Here is a 21,115-nt window from a genome sequence, read left to right on the forward strand (position 1 = left end):
ATTTCAAGTGGTCAATTTAAAGAGGGCATTGCTGAGGGAAGGAGTACCTAAGGTCTGGAAACTGAAAACTGATTTTCCAGAGTGCACCCGTTCTGCACTGGATATCATAAAAATGATTGTTCTGCACTGGATATCATAAAACTGATTGGTAGTCATCCTTAATATCACTCTTTCCTTAAACAAAGCTTTCTGCCTGAGTTTTTCTTCTTTTTCACTGCTTTTTAACAGTAGTTAGAAAGAAAGAAAAATGGGAACTCTGATCCAGTGATAGTTTAATATAGCAGGACATCACAAACAAGTAATAAACCAAGGGGGGAAATCAGTGTAGTAGCCTCAAATAATACATTAGTATATGCATCCTAATTTGCAATGTGAAATTAATGAAAATGCATACCTTCAACTGCATGAAGAAGGGGCAACAGAATCAACACTGGATTGCATGTCTATTTTTGTATTAGACATGTGCACTCACATCCAGGCCCAATGATCCAAACCTGTCCATTTAAGTGGGATGGCTTAAAGGCCATAAAAAGTTTAGAATCCGTCTTCATAGTACATAAATAAATCCCCCCTGAAAGAAGAGTATGACTCAACATGACTCAAATCATGTTGAATTTTATCATTAGAGCATACCTCTGGTTCAATCCTCTTTTTTAAAAAAAAAATGATAATGAAGCAAAAATATAACCTTACTGGATTACAGTAATATATTTTTCAAGAATTAAGGTTCACAACATTATTCTAGGTAATTCATTTACATTGCATTTCCTCTGTATTGGTTTATGTCTGAGTCACCTCCTGCCCACCCCCAGGGGATGGGTTAGGAAACAGCCTAGAAATGAAGAAGGAACCACCAGAGACACAGGTTTCTGAATGATTTCCTTATTGACTTGCCCCTCTTCCCACACCTCCTCCCACAGCTCATATACTCTTCTTCTGTCCTGGGTGGACTCTTTATACTGCCTGAATCATTTTGTGGCACGTATAACAAGCAGCAATAAGAAAAAGGAAGAGGAGGCAACATTAAGTAGCCCACAATAGTAAGCTGATTTAAATTTTGTGACCATGTTTCCCATTTTACAGAGAAATGACCTTTGCATGACATATCCTGTATACAATGGGATGTCTGGTCCAAGTCCACAATGAAGTTAAAGAACCATAAGAAAGCAGAGGCCCTGGAGTTGGCCATGAATGTTTATCAGACTAAGCAGGCACAAAAACCGCCTTGTCACAGTCTTCTCTACCGTAGTGATATGTACCATGTGCTTCTTTCAATTATAGGATCATATCAAAATTTCATGTGAATCTGTGTACTCTTTCGTTCTCTTATTAGTGATGCACAGATAGTCTCCATATGGTTACAGCATAGGCTGCAACACTAACAGGTTGACAGAAATAGGTGCAGAAAAGAAAGGTACAGAAAAGGAAAGTTCTGCAGAGGCAGCTTATCTAGAGCAAGCCCAGCTCTCTCCTTTCCTTGCAGCAAGACCGCATGCTGGGTCTGTGCTTATTTTTAATATTCAAATTTGCACTTGAAACCATTAAAAGGATGTTTATTTTGCTGCTTTAATGTGAATGCATGCATGTGAAACTTTGTTTTATAGGAACAAACAATTTCCTATTTGCTTAATTATCTAGAGGTATTCTATAGGTTAATTTATCATGTAGAATTCAAAGGGGTACATAATAATGAGGGAAGCCACAGTTATGCTTAGTTCGTATTAACTGCTTCCATAATGTATTGGTAGAAAGTATTAATATTTCTTTCAGATTTAAGTTCAGCTTAATACACAATATTCTGGCACGGCTGCTGAACACTAAATGTCATGTAGCTACTTTAACTTCTATTTACACAACTTCATACCACAGTGGCAAACTGAAGTATGTTTGCAACCACACAAGGAAATGAAGAAGCAAGTTGCAAAAGAACTGGGCCATATTAAAACACAATTAAACCCATACTTAAACCCAAAAATGATTTGCAAAGCAGGAAGAAGGTGCAAGACCTAACTAATAACCAAACTGTGGGCAAGCCAACCCTGCCCAGGACCCGGGCCTGGGGTATCCCATCCTCTACTCCCTTTCACATGAGTAGGGAGAGTGGACCCCATTCTCCATGCAAGTGTTACAGGTGGGACCCATAGCTGCTTCCTAACCTTGTCATCACTTCCCACAGCCCTGAAGGCAGTATCAGGACTACACCCCTCCCCTGTCCAAGGGTGTTCACCAAACCTTAACTTCCTCATAACCAACCTGCCAATGTGCCTATTAGTCTTTTTAATGACTACCCCACCCCTGCTAATACCCCCACCACATCAGTACAGAGTAGGGAAATAAACCTGACAGCAAAGCTGATCCCTACCAGTCCCCGCAAAGGTGACCAGACACTAGCTTCACTGCCGGTAGAGGGGAAGGTGGGTAGCCTGCCAGATGAAGATGCCATGAGAAGAATGGGGGTGAGTTAAATAGCACCCACATCAGCCCTTCACTCTCTGCAATGTTGGTGCAGCATGTGCTTGTACATTGAATCCACTTGCCAGGCCCCTCCATTCCCTGAGTGGCTGCAAACCTTTGGACATAGCTTTGAATACCTGAACTCAGTTTCTCCACTGTGATCAATTTGTATTTGTCTCTTGGATTTAGCTAAGGGCTTTGACTCAAGGCAATACTTGTTACAATAATCTGTCCTCTTTTGGAGGTCTGGAAGCTTGTGGAACACAACAAGCCAGTCTGATGAGAATTTACAATGAGCATGACTGGAATTTATGGCTACTCACATAGAACGGCTACTTGCATAGAATTCTGCAACCATATAATTATGCTTCATATAAGCATATATGCCCCACTGTCAGCAACAAACATGCACCTTACTCACATTCTTTTTGTATTTGATCAAGAATGGGAAAGATCCAGTTTCAAACTCTCATTCAGACCACAAAGCTCACTGGGTGGTTTTTCATCAGTCATTATATTTCAGTCTAACCTACCTCATAGCATTGTTGTGAAGATAAAAGAGGAATTGATCCAAATATGCTACTATGAGATCCTTGGAGGAAAATCAAGGTATAAATAAATAAAAATAACGCTGGCCTATTTATTGCTAAGGTTGTGTCTGGCATGCATGACTTCAGACTATAAGTGTAGGAAATGAGGGCTAAACATGCATTCTATTAGTTTGCCAGAAGTAGCTTTTACATCACATGAAAGCTCAAATATAATGCAGAATTTAACATTTGGGAAACCTTGGGGCATTGGAATAACCTGCCCTGTGAATGCAGCGACTATCCTGCCCAGTAGTATACATTTAACTAATTCTGTGCAGCTAATTTCTCTCAAGTAAGTGAAAAAAGGATTGCATCATTTCCCCCCACAGCATAGCTAAAAGTTTCATTAAAAACTATGCATATAATAGTGTCAATACATTATTTTGTTGATATACAAATGCAGCCTGCCCCAGTGAATGCCTAGACACTGTTTGCTTGCTTGCTTGCTTGCTTATACTTTATGTATTTATTGTATTTATAATGTACCTTTCATCCATGGACATAAAAGTTGGCACAACAGGGTACCCAAATAGTCTCTGACCGGCATAGACTTTCAGCAAGCTTGCTTATTCATGTGATTTCACACCATGTCCTGGTTTGAACTTTTGTCCAATTCAGTTTAAAGTGTTATCTTTCCTACTTTGTCATCAATTATAAACAAAGGGTAGCACTACAGCCTGTTGTTACATACTTATCTGAATGGACACCAACAGCCATTCATACTGCAAATTTAGAATATTGCCCTGAGAATTCTGCCAGGCTTATTGAAATCTGCCAGCCAGACTTCATTGTTTTATTGTAAAAAAACCAAGCAAAATGGTGTAAATTGTGACTTTGCTCATAAATGAGGTAAGCCACAGCACTTGGATATAAGTTGATCTAGGCTTCAACCCCAAACACAATTTTATAAAAGTTCCATTAAAATCAATAGGATTTACTTGCAAGCAAGCATGTTTAAGATTGGGGATTGACTTCAATGTGACTAAATCTCTTAAATCCAAGTAATCCTTTGTAACTGGTTTGTGGATTAGGCTGCCTTAAACCATATGCAAGCACAGCCTTCTCTTAAAGAGGTAACTCTATTCCAAAACAGCAGACTTGCTGAAACAGACTCACTATGCACAGTTTCAGTGCAGTTTCGTCAAACCATTTTATGGACAGGAAACTAACAAAATGTAACACATCTCAGAAAAATGAACGTAACATATTTTGGACCCACAGGAAGTATAATTTTCTCTGCGCTTCACTGAAAAACCCATACTCTGCTGGCACTGGTAAAGCAATTGTTAGCAAGATATGGGGAAAGGAATGTATTTTCAACTGAAATTGCAAAGAGAATAATAGCAGAGCATTACGTAATTATTTAAATGAAATTTGGCCCAAACACCAGAACTAGCACCACCAGTTTGGCAAAATATGTTACACATATTTTATAGGGAGCACAGATCAGACAGGCTGCCAATTCCGGTTTCATGCCATGAACAAACACTACAACCAGGGCTATAACACACCAATTTAGGCACATTTGACTCTCATTTCAAAATAAAATTGCAAGTGCTGAAACAGTGGTACTTGACAGTCTCCTGAAAGCTTCTGTGGCAGCTGTGGGGAGGGCTGGAACATGTAGTGTGTGCTTTAAATCCTGTATATTTTTATAGTGCAAAAGCACAAAAAAATTAAAAAGAAGAGCCATACATCAATGGCAGTGTACATCATTTGCCTACAGATGTTCCCTGAAACATACACGAGTATAACTGACACTGTACAAGATAAAATCCAATGGAAAAAATGAGAATGAAAAGGCACTTCCATTATTTGATGAAACAGGCAGACATTACAACTCCATTCATGTTACTCTGGCTAAGACATCTACTCTGCAACACGGTTTGGATTTACTTAGTTTTAATTTCTACTATTTATGTTGTTGTAACCTTGGAACTGTAGGGTAGAGGGTGGATGAAAGCAAAACAATGATAATAATAAATACAACCAACCCTAAACTTGGGACAGTCAACCTATATTACAGGTGGCTTTTCTATTCCTCAGACAGAAGTATATTTTGCTGCACAACCCAATACTTTCATGGAATGTCAACATCTATAATAAAGTCAGCACCACTTTTCATATCTATTCAGCATATGACTGAGACAGGTATAACTAGAAAATTAAATACAAAACGAAAAGAGAAATGAAATACTTTAAAGTGTCTGATATCTCTGCCTGTCAAAACTTTTGACAACAGTTTTCTTTGCCTTACAAATTAAATTGTGGGCAAAGGGTTTTTTTTAACCATACCTTGATTAAAATTTGTTAGAAGCATTATAGGAACCAGATGAAAATGATTTGAAGAAAGCCAGTTAGCTGCCCTTATCTAATAAATTTCTGTGCATGCTGCACAACAGGTAACCGTTTATATTGTCTTTTTATGTGCTAAAGTCTGTAACAAGTTTATCTAATTTCATTGATTAGTCGTGGTTGTAATTTTTTTAATAATGGATCATCACGGATTAATACAACTAGATTAAAGAAATGCAATTTCTTATTAATTATTAATCTAAAGCTATGGGGAGATTCCAAACAAAATAAGTGTAAGAGAAGAGAAATTGATAGCCCAGCTGTGTCCTTATCTGGCCAGGGACAGCTTCTAAGTTGGATTAGTGCAACACACTGTATGTGGGGCTACCTCTGAAGATTGTTCAGAAACATCATTTGGTTCAAAATTTGGTGGCCAGGTTGCTCACAGGGCAAGACGGTTTGCGCATATTACACTGATCTGGCCTGACAGCACTGGCTGTCAGTTAGTTTCTGGGCCCAATTCAAAGTGCTGGTTTGAACCTTAAATGGTTCAAGACCACAATACCTTAAGAACCACCTCTGCCCATATGATCCAACCCAGACCCTGTGATCATCATCTCAGGCCTTTCTTTGTATGCCTCCTCTACGAAAGGTCCAGAGGGTGGCAACATCAGAATGGGCCTTTTCTGTGGTAGCTGCCCATTTGTGGAATTCTCTTCCCATGGAGGCTCACCTGGTGCCTTCATTACATATCTTTAGGCACAGGTGAAAACGTTTTTCTTCTCCCAGGTGTTCAGGTGACTAACATTCTATGGCTTTTAAAAATGTGTTTGTGGGATGAGGATTATTGGGGGTGGGAAGTTGTTTCATTGAGTATTTTGTGTTCTCTTTTTGTATTTCTCTGTTGTGAACCACCCTAGGCTCTTGGGCAGTATGCAAATTAAAATAAATAAATAAAATAATAAAATAATATTAGTTGGAATATAGGTATACATTTTTCTGTACATTAACTGAATATGATTACTAGATCACAAGTGCAAAATTAGAAACGCTTTGAGCTTATTTAAAAATGAGCATGGACTTTATCTTATTTCCAGCATAGTGGTGTATTATCCTGATATATAGAAGGTGTTATTTATCATTCCTAAGCAACACACTTATCTATGCCAGCAGACTATCTATACCAGGCATAGGCAAACTCGGGCAACCAGATGTTTTGGGACTACAACTCCCATCATCCCTAGCTAACAGGACCAGTGGTCAGGGATGATGGGAATTGTAGTCCCAAAACATCTGGAGGGCTGAGTGCCTGTAGACTGTGGCACTGAGACCCATCCGAAAATGGGCCAAGAGTCCCAGCCTACTTTTTGCCTATACCTGATCTATACCTTCAGTAATGCATTCACAAATAAGAGAATAAATGCTAGATCAGAGCAGCATTCTTTCCACTGTGACCGGATGCCTATGGGAAGACCACAAGCAGGACACAAGTGCAATGGCCTTAATGCCTTTCCCAGCAACTGGTGTTCAGAGGCAAGCTGCTTCTGATGTGGAAGTTAATGCAGAAATCATGATCCATGAACTTGTCCAATTTCCCTTTTTTAAGCACCAATGTTGGTGGCCATCACAATATCTTCTAGTAGAAAATTCTATGTGCTGTGTGAATAATTACTTCCTTTGTCTATTGCTCCCCCCTTTCAGCTTCATTTAGTGACCCCAGGTCTGGCATTAAGAGGAGAAATAAGTTCATAAGCTGCATTTAAAACTGAAAGTGAACCTACAGGGAGCATGAACTGAAACCTAAGAATGCAGATTTTGTTTAAAACAGGTTTAGTTTAGGTTTCTGGTTGAGGTTCGCTACAGCCACTCAAGGTTTCGCTGCTGGAGCAGAGCATTCCTTGCACAAGTAGCTATCCTAAGATTGTGCCACTGACCAACAAATTTATTCAGGAGAGCAATTGTATGCTGTATATATGAATTAATGCAAATAGAAATGAACAGGTTATGTTAGGGTCAAACCAATGCCAATAGGAACTAACTGCAAAGACCAACAAGGAGGTTTTTGACATAATTGTTTCAGGGTGAGAAAAAGTTTAGCTGCCCCTTCTCAGGATGCACAGCCCCAAGGCACAGTTTAGGCTTTTTCTTGGCTGTGATTTACACAACCAAAATGCATGTTAATAGCTGTCAGACAATTAAATGACTCCTACTTTGGGGTCCTAGAATGATTTCTTTCCTAAGCAAACTGTAAGGTGAGCAAAAGTATATCTAGTGAACCAAACAATGGCAGCTGCACATTCACTCCCAAGTACGGTATCTTTCCTCCTGATATGAGAAGGATAAGGCAGAATTTATTTTAGCACCTGCATGCATTCCTAAGCTTTGTGCATCCCTCCTTCTCCCTTTGTATAATGCCTGCTGGCACAGCTGTTTCACTTACATATTTTGTTGTTACTGCTGCTCCTGCTGCTTTATCTTGTAACTGACGTAGCTTTTCATTGTGCTGCCACAGCTTCTTATGCTCCACTTGGTTCTTTTCTGTGACTTCCACACCCCAGTTTCCTGAATTCAGTCTGATGCTGACTGCTCTGACTTGTCTATCTTCCCCTTACAGCCTTCTGTGTCATTCTGTGTAACTCGACCTTGTCCTCACCTGCAGATCTCTTTTTCAGCACCACATATTGTGTTGGGCATCCAGCCATGGTATTGGGACTAAGCATAGAAAATACCCCACTGCTTTTGGGCATGGATTGAAACCCATTAGCCATCTGTTCTCTGTGATCATTATGAATAAATCCTGCTCTGGGCTGGTCTATAGCAATAACTTTAAACATCTCTAGTTGTTCCTCCACTCTACCAACCCCTTAATCTAAGGATAGTGCAATTCTGAATAATTTGAAATCAGATTGTAAAGTAATTGTAAATATATATAATCACTTCCTTCAGGGGTTTTTTTTTTTTTTTTTTTTTTTTGCAATTGGCTGTCTTCATTTCCTCCACAGTTGCCACTAAATTTATCAATGGCTTCCCTTCCAGGCACTATGAAGCTACGCCTTTTCACTTATTATCCTAATGAAACAAGCATACATCGTCCAAGAATACTTCAAAGTAATGCAAAATTGTTTTCTTTCACACTCAGTCCTAAAAAAGAGGAAAGTGATTTCAATTCCTTTTTTATTTTCAAAGATGAATGCCAGCAAATAGTCATATTTAACGGTCTTGAGGTACATGGGAATAGAGTACCTCACAATTATGTAGATGCATTTGGGAGCAAAGGTCTCTTTTTCTTGTTATAATTTAACTATAGAAAAAACTTTTCTTCAGAGAGCTTTATAAAACTGATAAAAACCTGTTTTTAAGTTTTGGTGGGTTGTTGTTTTTAACCTATAGTATGTGTCTGATTACTGAAACAAGTTAACAGAAATGGGAGAGCTGCATGCTTGTCTTAAGAGAGTACCAGAATGATGTTGATAGTTTATTCTAGGCTGCTATAAACCATTCCATTAAATTAGGATTTTTAAAGGCACCTTTGCAGAAATGTTTTGTGATTCTTGATCCTCTTATAGACGTCCCCAGCCACAAAGCTTGCTGCATGGAGCTTGGGCCAGCCACTATTTCTCTTTCTAGCCAACCATATGGGGTTGTTGTGCTAATGAAATTGGGGGTAGTTAGTTGACTGGGAACAGCCATGTGTGAAACCCTGAGCCCACTGGAGGAAGGACAGACCATAAATATAATAACAAACTGTACTAGGATGTATTTGAGCTGACTAACATGGCAAATAGAAAATGCAGTCAAAGTAGATGAATCAAGATTTTTACTAGCTACCATAATTTTTATTAATGTTAAACACAGCAGAGGTCTCCTTCCCAAAATCAAGTAACATGCACACTAAATATAAAGGACAGATAAGCACCACTCAGCCATAACTTTTCAAATAGGTTGCTGCATAAAGAACAGATACCTCCTGTCAGAACTACGCTGCCTGATTAGTTAACAGTTAATTCACCCAGGGATGTACCCTTGGTTGAGTGAGGATCAAAGTGACATTTGGATGGAGGCACTTTCTTTCCTGCAGAGCAGGATGAATGGCAAACCCTTTTGTACGTGTCCTAAAATTATAATTGCTCAGTAAATTTCAGATCAATGTTAATGGGACTCTTTGCTCAAGACTGTTTTCACTTAAAGTAGTTCAATTTTCTCTCAGTTTGTTTCTTTGTACCTTAATCCTCAATGCATTTCCTATGAAGGATGTTCTACCATATCAACAAAACTTGCTTCCAAATGGTGTGCTTAAGATCACAGCCTCAGGAGGCAAAAAATTAAAATAAAGTATTGTTCTTATCTTCCGCTATTACTTCAAAAGAAAAAGAAAACTACAGTGATATGAAAGAGGTGGAATCAATTACATTGGTACACTGCTTGATTTTTTTTAGCACGCTCTAGCTTTTTCTAGAGCTAAACTGAGTCACTGTATTATTCACAAAGATAATGCTTAAGGGTACAACAAGTCATAGGTTTATCTTTAGAAAATTACCCATTTTCCATTCTTCCGTTTTGTCACAATCATATACATCTTAAGTGAGAATATAAGGATCCTAAAAATTGTCTATTAAAAAACCACGTAAAATAATAGAGGTATTCCCGTAGTTAATGTTAGTGTTTGCCATCTTTTTATTCCTACAAAATAATTATTCTACATTGTCCTAATTATCTGAGTGCTCCCCCAAACTAATTTTTCCAATGCCAACTTTGATTGTATAGGTGGTTATGCTGATCATTTAACAAAGTTATGTATAGATTACCTTATAAATGAATACTAACATATTCCTTTTTTTGTATTCATTTATAAGGCAATCTATACATAACTTTGTTAAATGATCAGCATCACCACCTATACTAACATATTCAAATAGGGGCGTGGATGGTGCTGTGGTCTAAACCACAGAACCTAGGGCTTGCTGATCGGAAAGTCTGCAGTTCGAATCCCTGTAATGGGGTGAGCTCCCGTTGTTCGGTCCCAGCTCCTGCCCACCTAGCAGTTCGAAAGCACGTCAGAGTGCAAGTAGATAAATAGGTACTGCTCAGGACGGAAGGTAAACAGTGTTTCTGTGCGCTGCTCTGGTTTGCCAGAAGCGGCTTAGTCATGCTGGCCACATGATCCAGAAGCTGTCTGTGGACAAACACCAGTTCCCTTGCCCTATAGAGCGAGATGAGCGCGCAACCCCAGAGTCATCTGCGACTGGACGTAACGGTCAGGAGTACCTTTACCTTTAATATATTAAAATACTAATGAGATTACACAATTGTTACATTTAATAAATATTAGTGGTCACATTGATTATGCAAATGTTATTTTTAGCATTTATTTAATTAAATGTCATATAGGTCTAATAAGTAATTAAAGCTCTTTGGTGTGAGCTGTGATACAAACTCATTTTTGTTGCTGATTATAATACCATTACTTTGAATCAGTAGTATTATGCTGTGTAGCAGAGGTGTAACTGGGCTTATTATCTGCCAGAGCTCTTGCTACTATTAGAAGAGAGACATTGTGTCCTTTGTATTGTGCAAGAGACATAATTATATCAGAGAGATATCCAACAAACACATGCGGTGAATATGACTAACATTCATATGCACTAGCTCCTAGGGGTTGAGGCACTTTTGGCCCAGCAATATTTTTTTGGTGTATTTTGTTTTGTTGTTTTGTTTTAGTAAGCCAGTCCCCCACAATGTTCAGAGGGCATTTGGTTCTGCCCCCCCTGGCTACTCATAATATTGTGCATATGACATCAGGATGTCACATCAGGCCCCCTCAATCATCTTGAGAAGCTGGTGCCTCTGCTAACACTGGATCTCACCCTCAAACTTTTCTAATAATCTGGGTACTTTGCAAGTTTGACATCATGACTGAGTTGCACTGAAAGCTACAAGGCTTGAGTTTCACTGAAACCAGGCCTGACCTCAGGTTAGAACAGGTCTAAATAATCTGTGTCTTCCAAGAATGTCTGTAGTTGTCTCACCACTAAACCAAATGTTATCATCTAGTTTTATAAACTTTGCTAAGGTTGCCCATAATTACCAGTATTAAAGCTGTTTGGTTGTATTCTAAGGTGGTTACTCTTGTTGAAGTTCAGAGGCTACTGCTTAATTCACACCACTTTTACAGTCAAAAACTGCAAATTAGGAATTCACTAATAGGATATGAATATGCAGTTGCTATATTTGCCAAGAATAAAGCAAAATTTGTTTCAATGTTTTTTTGCCAACTTGCATCTGTACCTGTAACCATCAGAAACAGATGCACAGATAAGGTGTTGTGACTGTGCTCAGTCTTGTCTGTTTACAACTCTTGACCAGTCTTGCAGACCTGCACCTGGTGTTCTCTCAGCTAACGTGGGAGCACTTTCAGCTGTAAGTCACTCAATAAGTGGGGGAAAGCAGAATCTTTGGGAAGAATGACACCAGAAGCAAACTCCCACTGTTTTTAGGTTTGCAACTTTTTTGCTGTAGAAGGAACAGAAAAAACAACAACAACTCAGTCCTTCTTGGTATTTCTCTTAAGTAATACAAATGTCCACTGCAAGAAAGTGTAAGAGAGATCTACTTTGTAAACAGTATGAACATGAAATCGATTCATATGTGTTAATTAGCAGTGAGCATTCTCCCATGAAAGCCAGTGTGTCCCGGTGGATACAGACAAACAAAAACACTGAGCTGAAAATGTCAAATTCTGTCTTGGCCACAGACTCACTGAATAGCCAAATCTCCCATTTTTACTTTGGAAATAACAATGATACACCTCAAATGGTTGCTGATGAAGTCTCTGTTATACGTGCCATCCATAGCAGAGGCGTAAAGGTCTGCAGGAGCTAATAGAGCATTTTCATTTGTGACCCCTCCTCTGTTATAATCTGAGTTTTGTCAGATCTGAAAGTTTTGCCTGCAGGCATGCTGCTAAAATGCTTTTGTTTAGCTGAGCACTTAATGTTTTAAATGAACGGATTCAATACTCAGAAACTTTATTTTCTTTCATTAGTCGATGCTGTTCTGGTAAAATGTCTACTTTCACCTGCAATCCAAATCCTTTTTTCACCAGGCCGGGGAAGGGGCAGGAATTTGACTGTTCTACCTTCAGTGGACTGCCAAGAGATGGCACATTCTATATAGCTGAGTCACAGTAACATAATCCTTCATACATCATTCAACTTCCACACTGTACAATGTATATATTCAAAAAAACACCCCTAAATTATGCTCCATTAGCATTATCGTTGAGGGCTCCAGCACTCCTGTTTAAAGAATTAGTAAGGAAAGATACAACTGTAGCCCCAATCTGATTGTTTCCAGCTACTGAAGAAAAGGGACCTCTCAGTAAGGATGTACATGGAATCACTAAAGTATAAGGCTGTGCTGTCACTGGACATGTCACCAAAAGACTTTCATTTCCAAACAATAGTTTCTCTGCTTTATGCAACCCATGGAAAGAGTATGTAGCCTATTCTGCATAACCAGGGGTAGGATTACAACTATAGATCTGAGGAGGTAACAGTGATAATGATATAGCCCAATGATCTTGCACAATATTCCACTTCAAAATTATCTGTCTTGCCCTTTTGTTACAGCTGAGTGTGCTAACTAAAATGACGTACCATTCAAGAACACGTCAACTGCATTTGTTGTTTCAGTATTCAACTACCTTCACAAATAGATCAGCGCTTGCGCTTCTCTTCAATAAACCTAATAAAGCATGCCATCTCAATCTCTAAGTTACCAAAAAAAAGTGACGAACCCCTTTTCAGTCTCATGTGGACAACTGCTTTTAGCATTCCAGCAGTGTGGAGTTGGGTGCAGAAGCAGATGACTACACGTAGGCTGAAGTAGATTCCAAATGGCCCCAACTAAATTTCTTGCAGCTCACAGTGTTAGGTGTGATAGAGGGCAGGGATCCAGTCAACAAGCTGCCTGATTCCTGGCTGATACTACCACCACAACCTGAATGTCAGAAGTTGATGTGAGTTGCCAGAATCTCAAACCCACAGTAATGGGGAGGGGGAGGGGTGGTCTCCTATTACTGTCCTAGTATAGACCAGATGTGGAAGGTTCTCCCTCAGGTGTGTCCTAAAGACCTGCATCCTAGCAACCACCCATCACACCAAATTGACATCCAAGGCAAGGTCTGGTTTGCAGCAGTAAACTCGACCAGAAAGTCACAGGCTGTAGACAATAGAATACAACCCACTCCTTTCCCTTTCACCACATGATGGCACCAAGTAGGAACCCCAATAAGCAGTGACCCCAGAGTTGTCTTATAGTTAACGCAGAATTCTTTGACTGTACTCCAGAAAGCTGTGAGATCTGAATATAGCTCACACTCAATGGGCCGTATCCAATGCTGTGGCTCCACTGGTGGCAAAACCAACTTCCCTGTCCTCTTCCTTTCCTGATACTTCTAGCCCCTCTGCTCCCTCAAGGAGGTCCTGCTGTGCCAGTGATACCATGCATGTGGAGCATTGGGTACAACCCAATAATTTCATCCAGTCAATACAGGTACAAACAGCGATAATTCTTACATTATCTATGATATAGTGTGGGGCGGGGAGCTTTTCAGCATGCTGCTGCTGCACAGTACCTTCTGTGATCTGTATGGAGACTAGTTGCATTTATTGTGCCTGTCTCTGACACTTAAAAAAGTTGAAACTTCTATACAAATTATACTTAATATGAACTTAACAATATGAACCTTCTTGTGGAGTTAAGTTCCTTTATAATAGGAACTTTACTCCATTCAGAAAATGTAATTATATGTGCTACATTTGTGCATAGAATTAGGCCTGCTGAGGTCTTGGAATACATCTGCATGACAATGCAATTTATCTCTCTGTGAAAATAAAGTGTTGCCTAACAGCTGTCTGATTTCAGTCTTCCACATTTCAGTCCATCCTAGTTCTAATGAAAATGTAGGTACAAGTATAAACTGTAATTAGAAAGCATGCCTTAAGAGCTAATTCTTCTTGTGTTAATTATACCAATAAACAAGCTAATTCAAATGGAGTTATCTTAAATAGAAAGGTATTTTCAGGGGGTGGGAACATTCAATTTGTTTCCTTTTACTTTGACTAATTCTTTGTTTCATAAGTGCAATTCAAAAATAATTGTTACAGTCAAGTTCCAGACCTCAAAGTGTTCCTAGCACAAACCCAAATAATAAAAAATCAAATTTGTGGCAAACATGAAAGAGGAAGTAAAATAAAAGCAACCCCACCATCCATTCTAAGAGTGAGTTCATAGAATGCCCCATCACAACTTTACTTATACTTCTGCAACTTCATCCCATACTGGTTCCACATGGACTCCCCACTACAGAAGGTGGCACTGGGTGACCACAATAGACTGTATTTTGAACACAGTAACCTGCTTCATTCACTTATAACATTTCTGGTTTGGGGCAGAAGCATAAAACCCACAAGCATGGGAAGTTACCATCTGGGCATGCATTAACAATATTATTTGTATAGTCTTATGTGATACTCAGTACACTCCCCAATAAATGCTCCTTTAAAATATTAGGCAGTACAGAGACAATTTGCAGTGTATGGCTATCCTATGTGGAGTCACAAACAACATTTGCTCACACTGAATATATAGCAAAACCTACCCTGGGTAGCAATGTATTCTTGCCATCTTTGCCTGTATCTGCACAGCTTACAACTATTAATCACTGCTGCATTTCTTACAGAAGCAAAAGCGCACATAGCATCTTTATTTTACATAGCAACTAACACTTAAAGGCCTTGGTTTGTACCAAAAACTTCATTGTATATACAGATCCTTCACAGATTTGATAAATTGTAATTCCCAGCTATATGTCTTGCCAAAGTCTGTACTAAAATGCTGTATAACCACTGTATTTATGACTGTCCTTTGAGACTACAACAAATGCACACAATTATTCAAGATTATTCCAGCCATTAAGTTGCGAGGCTTTATTGCTGCAATTTGAATGGATATATTTCTTCTTTACCAGGAAAAATATGGATTGATCACCTCTGTTTTCAAACAATAACGGAGAAAATACTTAATCTAATTCCCACCAAATAAAAACCTAGATCATTTCCCACTAGCAAAACAGCCAACTGCACATACAACCCACAGAAACAGTGACAATGTCAAAGAACAATGTCTACTACAGAAATTAAGGGATTTATTTCTTTATTTACAGTTTAATGTATTTACCCAAGTAATACAAACTCAAATATCTGATATGCCTCCTGGGTCAAACAGCTTGGTTGTGTCAACCTTTTCTTCCTTCAATTAACCTACTTTTATAAATCAAGAACACCACCCTGTACTTTATTTCGTCCATTAAAGTTTACACCATACTACACTGGTACCTGTTTGTACTTGAGAATTTTCCTGAGGATCCAAAGGCTTTGAGAACATTGTATAAACAATTTCACTGGTAGGTGTCTTTCCCACAACAATTTTATCTCTTCAGGATTAATTTGAAATTATTGTCACGAAGGAAGACATATGGCAAGTGTTACGTAAGAATGGAAACTCCACATGGATTTTGCTGAAAAGACCCTTGTGTTAGACACTAATGCAGAAACCCTGCTCACATGGGTCTTCTATTCTGGTATGTTCTCCAAGTAGCAAATGAAAAAAAAGAAAAGAAATGGTAACCCATGGTCCTCTTTAGTTAAGTTTCCTGGGGAGCCTTCTGTATGCATAGTCAATTCCAATCCTTGTTCACAGATATATCCAGATATCTCAAAAGCCTGAAACTTTTCTCTAAGACACAACAGTGTTTTATTATTATGTTCTGAAGGCACGTGAGGCCATCACCTTGCTGAAACTAAGCAGATCTGAGTGTAGTCAGTGCCTGAAAGGTGATCACTTCAGAAACAAAATAAAAAAATTCCTTCCAATAGCACCTTAGATACCAACTAAGTTTATTATTGGTATGAGCTTCTGTGTGCATGCACACTTCTTCAGATACCAGAAACACATGCATACCACCTGGGGTTCCATTGTGGAAGAAAGGCAAGATACAAATGTAAGAAAATAAATAAACAAATGGTGCACTATTAAACATTTCTTGTGTTCAAAACACTATGTGATGTGGCATAGCAATCAAAGATGCAATGCTGTGCATACACACACATGTATGTGCCTACACAAACACACACCCTACCAAAGCAGTATTCTGCTGAATAATGTTTTGGAAGTCCATGCTTTTATGCTATTTCCTTCTTCTACCCCCCCCCAACATATTCAAACGTGTTTAGATATTATTCTACTCTTCAAATAATATTGTAACCTTTCTTTTGAATGCCATATTCAACTCATAAAATGTCATGGTCTATGCAGTGGTTTTGCCCTGACAGCAAGACTTTCAATGATTCCAGCATCCAATTAATATCCCAAGAGGACATTGTGCACTTCTATGTGCATTGGTGTTTCCCTGTTTTCTCTTCAAATGCAGTTGTTCTTGTGTTCTGTTGCAAGCTACTTTCAAAAAAATCCTGAGTTTTGAAAGTGGTTTTTGCAAAAAGAGGTGATGCTCAAATGTAGGTTTCTCAGAAGTCCTACTGCATTTGTTGAGCTTGCCTCACAGTAACCCTTGTGGATCCAAGCCAAAGCATTTAACACTCAGATCCTTAAACGATGGACTGTACCAAGACATATCACTATAATATGCCCATACAAAAGTAGTCTTATAATGTATTAGCTTGCTTAGAATGCTTAGAATGACATCATAAGAATGTTCAAATATTTTCACGCACCATCTAGCCTTTCAAACGCTTTTTGAAAAATTCTCTCAAGAAAGATATATTTCAAGTCATTGGTCACTCTGTTGCCCAAGTGCTATTTGAATCCTTTACTGTGGTGCATTTATAAACTGGTACCACATACTCATCTTACGGAAAGAAGCAGCTTTAGGCTGATAGCCCAAAGAAAAATTCTTAGCTATAAGATATTTCAGTATGGCATTGGGGAAATTATTTTCCTTCTTATACAGTTAAAGTTTGCTGCAGTCATCCACTTCCATATTTTATTTCTTTGTGAGTAAAACAACAGTTATAAAATGAAAATTCTGATGCACACATATATGATATGTTGTTCCAAACAACTAGATGTCAACTCTTCAAGACTGCTGCACTGAGTACTTTGAAGCTTTACACACAGAGAATGCTATCTCACTTGGCTTATTATCAAGGAAGACCATGAGAAAATAAAACAGAAGAATAGTCTCTATAAGAATAGTCTCTTTTTGCAGTCTAGTGTCTTGCATTACTAAAATGTTTCTCACAGTTGTCTACAAAATCATCAAGCATTTATTAATACCTTGCAATGAAGTTAAATTGGGAAAACATATCATGAAGTACAGGTGACATCCTGCCTTATCTGAAGCAGAAGTGTTAATGGCTGACAAGCTGATTTAAGTGATCAATAGTTCCATGTTGCCTCCCCCTGCCCCAAACTATTCTGGGCAGACTAGGAACAGTGGGTAAGGCCTCCAGTTAGGAACAATCTTATATATCCAAAGGCTGTCCTGGGAATCTGATCTCTGAAGTTGCCTATGCAGACACAACAAAGAGTGTACAATGAAAATCATTTCACTTTCCCCATATTTGACAAATAAAAGAAATTTGCAGGATAAATACAAGGTGCATTGCCTCCAATCCATTAACTGCTTAGTCCAGAGTAGTATCCCTTAGCTTGCCTTTAGGAAAGTTGTTTCTATATTGTGGCCACGACAACTCAAAGTGCTTTAATCTTCCTACATTTACCCTGATTTTGAAACTTGCACTGATACCTTGTATCAGACTACTTTCCAGCCCATCCTTGTCTTTTCTCCTTAGAAAGCATTTAACATGGCCCCAGTGCTTTTACCCAATGAAATCCATATGCTTTACACTGCTCAATTCCACAACAGAAAGAATAAGCTTTTCAAGTGAAACTCAAAAGGACATTATTGTCAAAGCACTTGCCACTAAAATTAAAGAGAAATACTGAAATCGCTTAGCAAAATCCATTAAAAAGTCTCCAGCAATTACCGGCTTTATATGTTTCACACAAATCATGCCAAGCAGTGTAAAAGAAATTGGGGTGGGGGGACGCTCCCCAGTGCTTCCCCCATCTAGCCAAATGCCTCTTGACATTTGTCAAGCCAGAACTATCATAAATCTTGAAGAAGTTACAATGCAAAAGAACAAAAAAATCCAAAACATATCCCTGGTTAAATGAAGCCAGACACTAATTTGATATAAAACATTTTGCAAATATTAAGGCTTCCCTTAAGGGATCCATATTTCACAATTACGGCCAGCTATTAAAGCATGCGATGAAAAGAGATGGGATGGGAGGAAGAGGGGGAGGGGGAGGGAAGGAGTTGATGAGTTTTCATACCCGATGCTTCCTTGGTCCAAGTGCAGAAATGCCCACAGGAGAGCGAGAACTCGGAACAGGAGGAGATCCGAGGAGGAATGCACCCGGATGGCAGGAGGTGGTACTGCCTTTCCCAATGTGGGAGCTTAATAGCTTGTACTTGGACAAACCTCACCTTCCCCAGGTGACTCTCTCGCTGCCATAGCCCAGCCTGGCAATGGCATCTCTGCTTCTCCGTCAGAGCCAAGTCTCCGGGGCAGGGCGCACACCAAGCCCTACCCTCCTAAGTGGTTGCCAAGCCCCTTTCCCACCGATCTCTGCCACAGATCCTCACCCCAACAATGCACAGAGCCCGCCCGCCCCTTCCACAGCGCCCTCAGCAACCCCCAGAGCTGCCCGGCGGAGCCAGAGCGCGGAGGCATCCCCACATTGGAACACAATGGGACTTACTCCCAGGTAAGTGCGCGCACGCAGGATGGCAGCCTCCAGCAGCCTCCCGAACAATGCACTGCAGAGCGAGAGGGAGAAGGAGTGTGTGTGTGCGTGCGCCTTCGCAAAACTGCACCAGGAAGAGAAGCAGAGAGGCGCCCCTTTGCAAGCCAAACACGCGCGCGCGCGTGCCCACGTATACATACACATGCATGCACCCACCCACCCCAAAGTGTGTCCCTAACCTTCGAGCCGAGGAGAACCCCAAAGTGCCCGAGCCGCGCCAGAAGGCGGCACAGTCCCCAAACCCCTTCGCTGAGCTCCATACTCACGCGCAGGGCTCTCCTCCGCGATGGCAAGGCAGCTCCAGCCCAGCAGCCCAAAGTCCTGCTGACGGAGGGCGGGGAGGGAGGGAGAGAGGGAGGGAGATGCCCGCTCCACTCCTGCTCTCCGCCTGCCCGCTCCCCCGCCTCCTCTTCGGGATTCGCTTCTCCTCCTTCCTAGCTCCGGCTATGGCACCGCTTGGCGCTTATCCTTCGCCAGCAAGAAGTCTCCTTGGCGTCTTCCCCGCCAAACCGGGCAGCGCCTGGGCGACGGAGGCAGAGAGAGAGAGAGAGACCGCGGGCAGCAGCCGGAGCCGTAGAGCGCGCGGGAGAAGTAGTGGAGTTCAGGAGGCGGCGTTTGCTGCACATCCCCCAGCGGCCCAGGCCAGGTGCGGCAGCCGGAGCAGCAGCAGTAGCGGCAGAGCTCGCTCCCGCGGCGCAAGCACAGCGCGACCACCAGCAGCAGCAGCAACCCGCGTCCCTTCACTTCCAGTCAGCTTCGCTTGTGAGGAGGGCAAGCGGCGGGCAGAGCGCGAGGTGGCGGCGGAGAAGGTGGGGCTGAAGCACATTCTTGCCCTCACTTCCCGAGGCGGCGTACAAACTCTCTCGAATTCCTGGCGGCAAATTGGCCCTCCCTTCGCCTTTGGGAAACAGCCGCCAACATCGCTCGTTGCCTTACGGCTGTGTGTGTGTGTGTGTTGTTCCTCAGTCCTCACATAAACCGGAGCCACCTCCTCTGCTGTCCCTGTGGCGATGTTTGCACGCAGCAGCTCCTCTCTCGGCTCCCCGCTGCCTGGGGTCGAGTCACGGCAGCAGCTGCCGCCGCCACAGCTTCTTCTCCGCCTCTTCCCCTTCTCCGGTCTCGGAGGGAGCCGGCAGCAGACAGCCTCGTCCTCCCTGTTCCCGCCAAGCGAGCGAGGCTGCCCTCCGCCCACTCCCGCGGGGCTGCCAGCCGCCCGCCGGGAGCGGCGCAGGTGCTGCCAGAGGACGGCCCGGCAGCAGACGCGCGGCTTTCGGAGAGGGGCCGCCGCGCTGCCGCCTGGCTCCCCTCCCGGCCTTCGTCCCGGCCAGAATGGGTAGCCGGGCGCCGCCGAAAACTCGTAGCGTCGAAGCGCGCAGACGAGAATTTCGTCGGCTTCGCTGTCAGTTTTTGCTACCTCAGGCTGTTAGCTGGGCGAGGGGGGAGGGGAAGAGGGAAGCGAATTAGAGCAGATGCCAAGCCTCCCACAGATTGGATAGCGGAGCCAGTTGTGCTTTGGAGCCCCCCCCCCCCCATAGCAATGAAGAGTTGTGCGAGGCTAGGCTATCCTGACTCAGCACAATCCATTCCATCAGGCTTGCACGCCGGATAGTGACTGGGGTTGTTAGCAGTTCACATGGCAAAAGGACCAGTCCGTTCAAGTGGCACCAGGAAAAAAGAAACATGCACACAGAGCCTTTGGTTGGAAGACACCCACTATGAGACTCACAGGGAGAGAGGGAGAGAGAGAGAGCTAACCTGACTTCAGAAAGAATTGTTTCACATTCCTCTGTGGCAAGACTTGCATTGGTTTACATCATAGGTGGGGAACCTCAAAGCCCAGGGGTAGCAAACGTGGCTCTCTAGACATCTCTGTCCAGCTGTTG

General features: G+C 41.4%; 1 protein-coding gene across 6 annotated transcripts in view; it reads right to left on the minus strand.

Annotated features, from left to right (window-relative positions):
* The window catches only part of HS3ST5 (heparan sulfate-glucosamine 3-sulfotransferase 5), a 147,970-nt gene extending 127,461 nt beyond the window's left edge, over positions 1–20,509 (minus strand). For 2 of the 6 annotated variants that reach the window (XM_083497898.1, XM_083497896.1), the window contains exon 1: positions 19,499–20,509. The gene's annotated coding sequence lies outside the window, so the exon portion shown is untranslated. Of the gene's footprint in view, positions 1–18,758; positions 18,941–19,187; positions 19,288–19,411 lie in introns of those variants that run through there. The other 4 variants (XM_083497891.1, XM_083497895.1, XM_083497893.1 and 1 more) reach the window with 4 other exon arrangements.
* Between the last annotated feature and the right edge of the window lie 606 nt (positions 20,510–21,115).

Source organism: Podarcis liolepis (genome assembly GCF_965112155.1).
Source record: "Podarcis liolepis genome assembly, chromosome: 3".
Taxonomy (NCBI): Eukaryota; Metazoa; Chordata; class Lepidosauria; order Squamata; family Lacertidae; genus Podarcis; species Podarcis liolepis.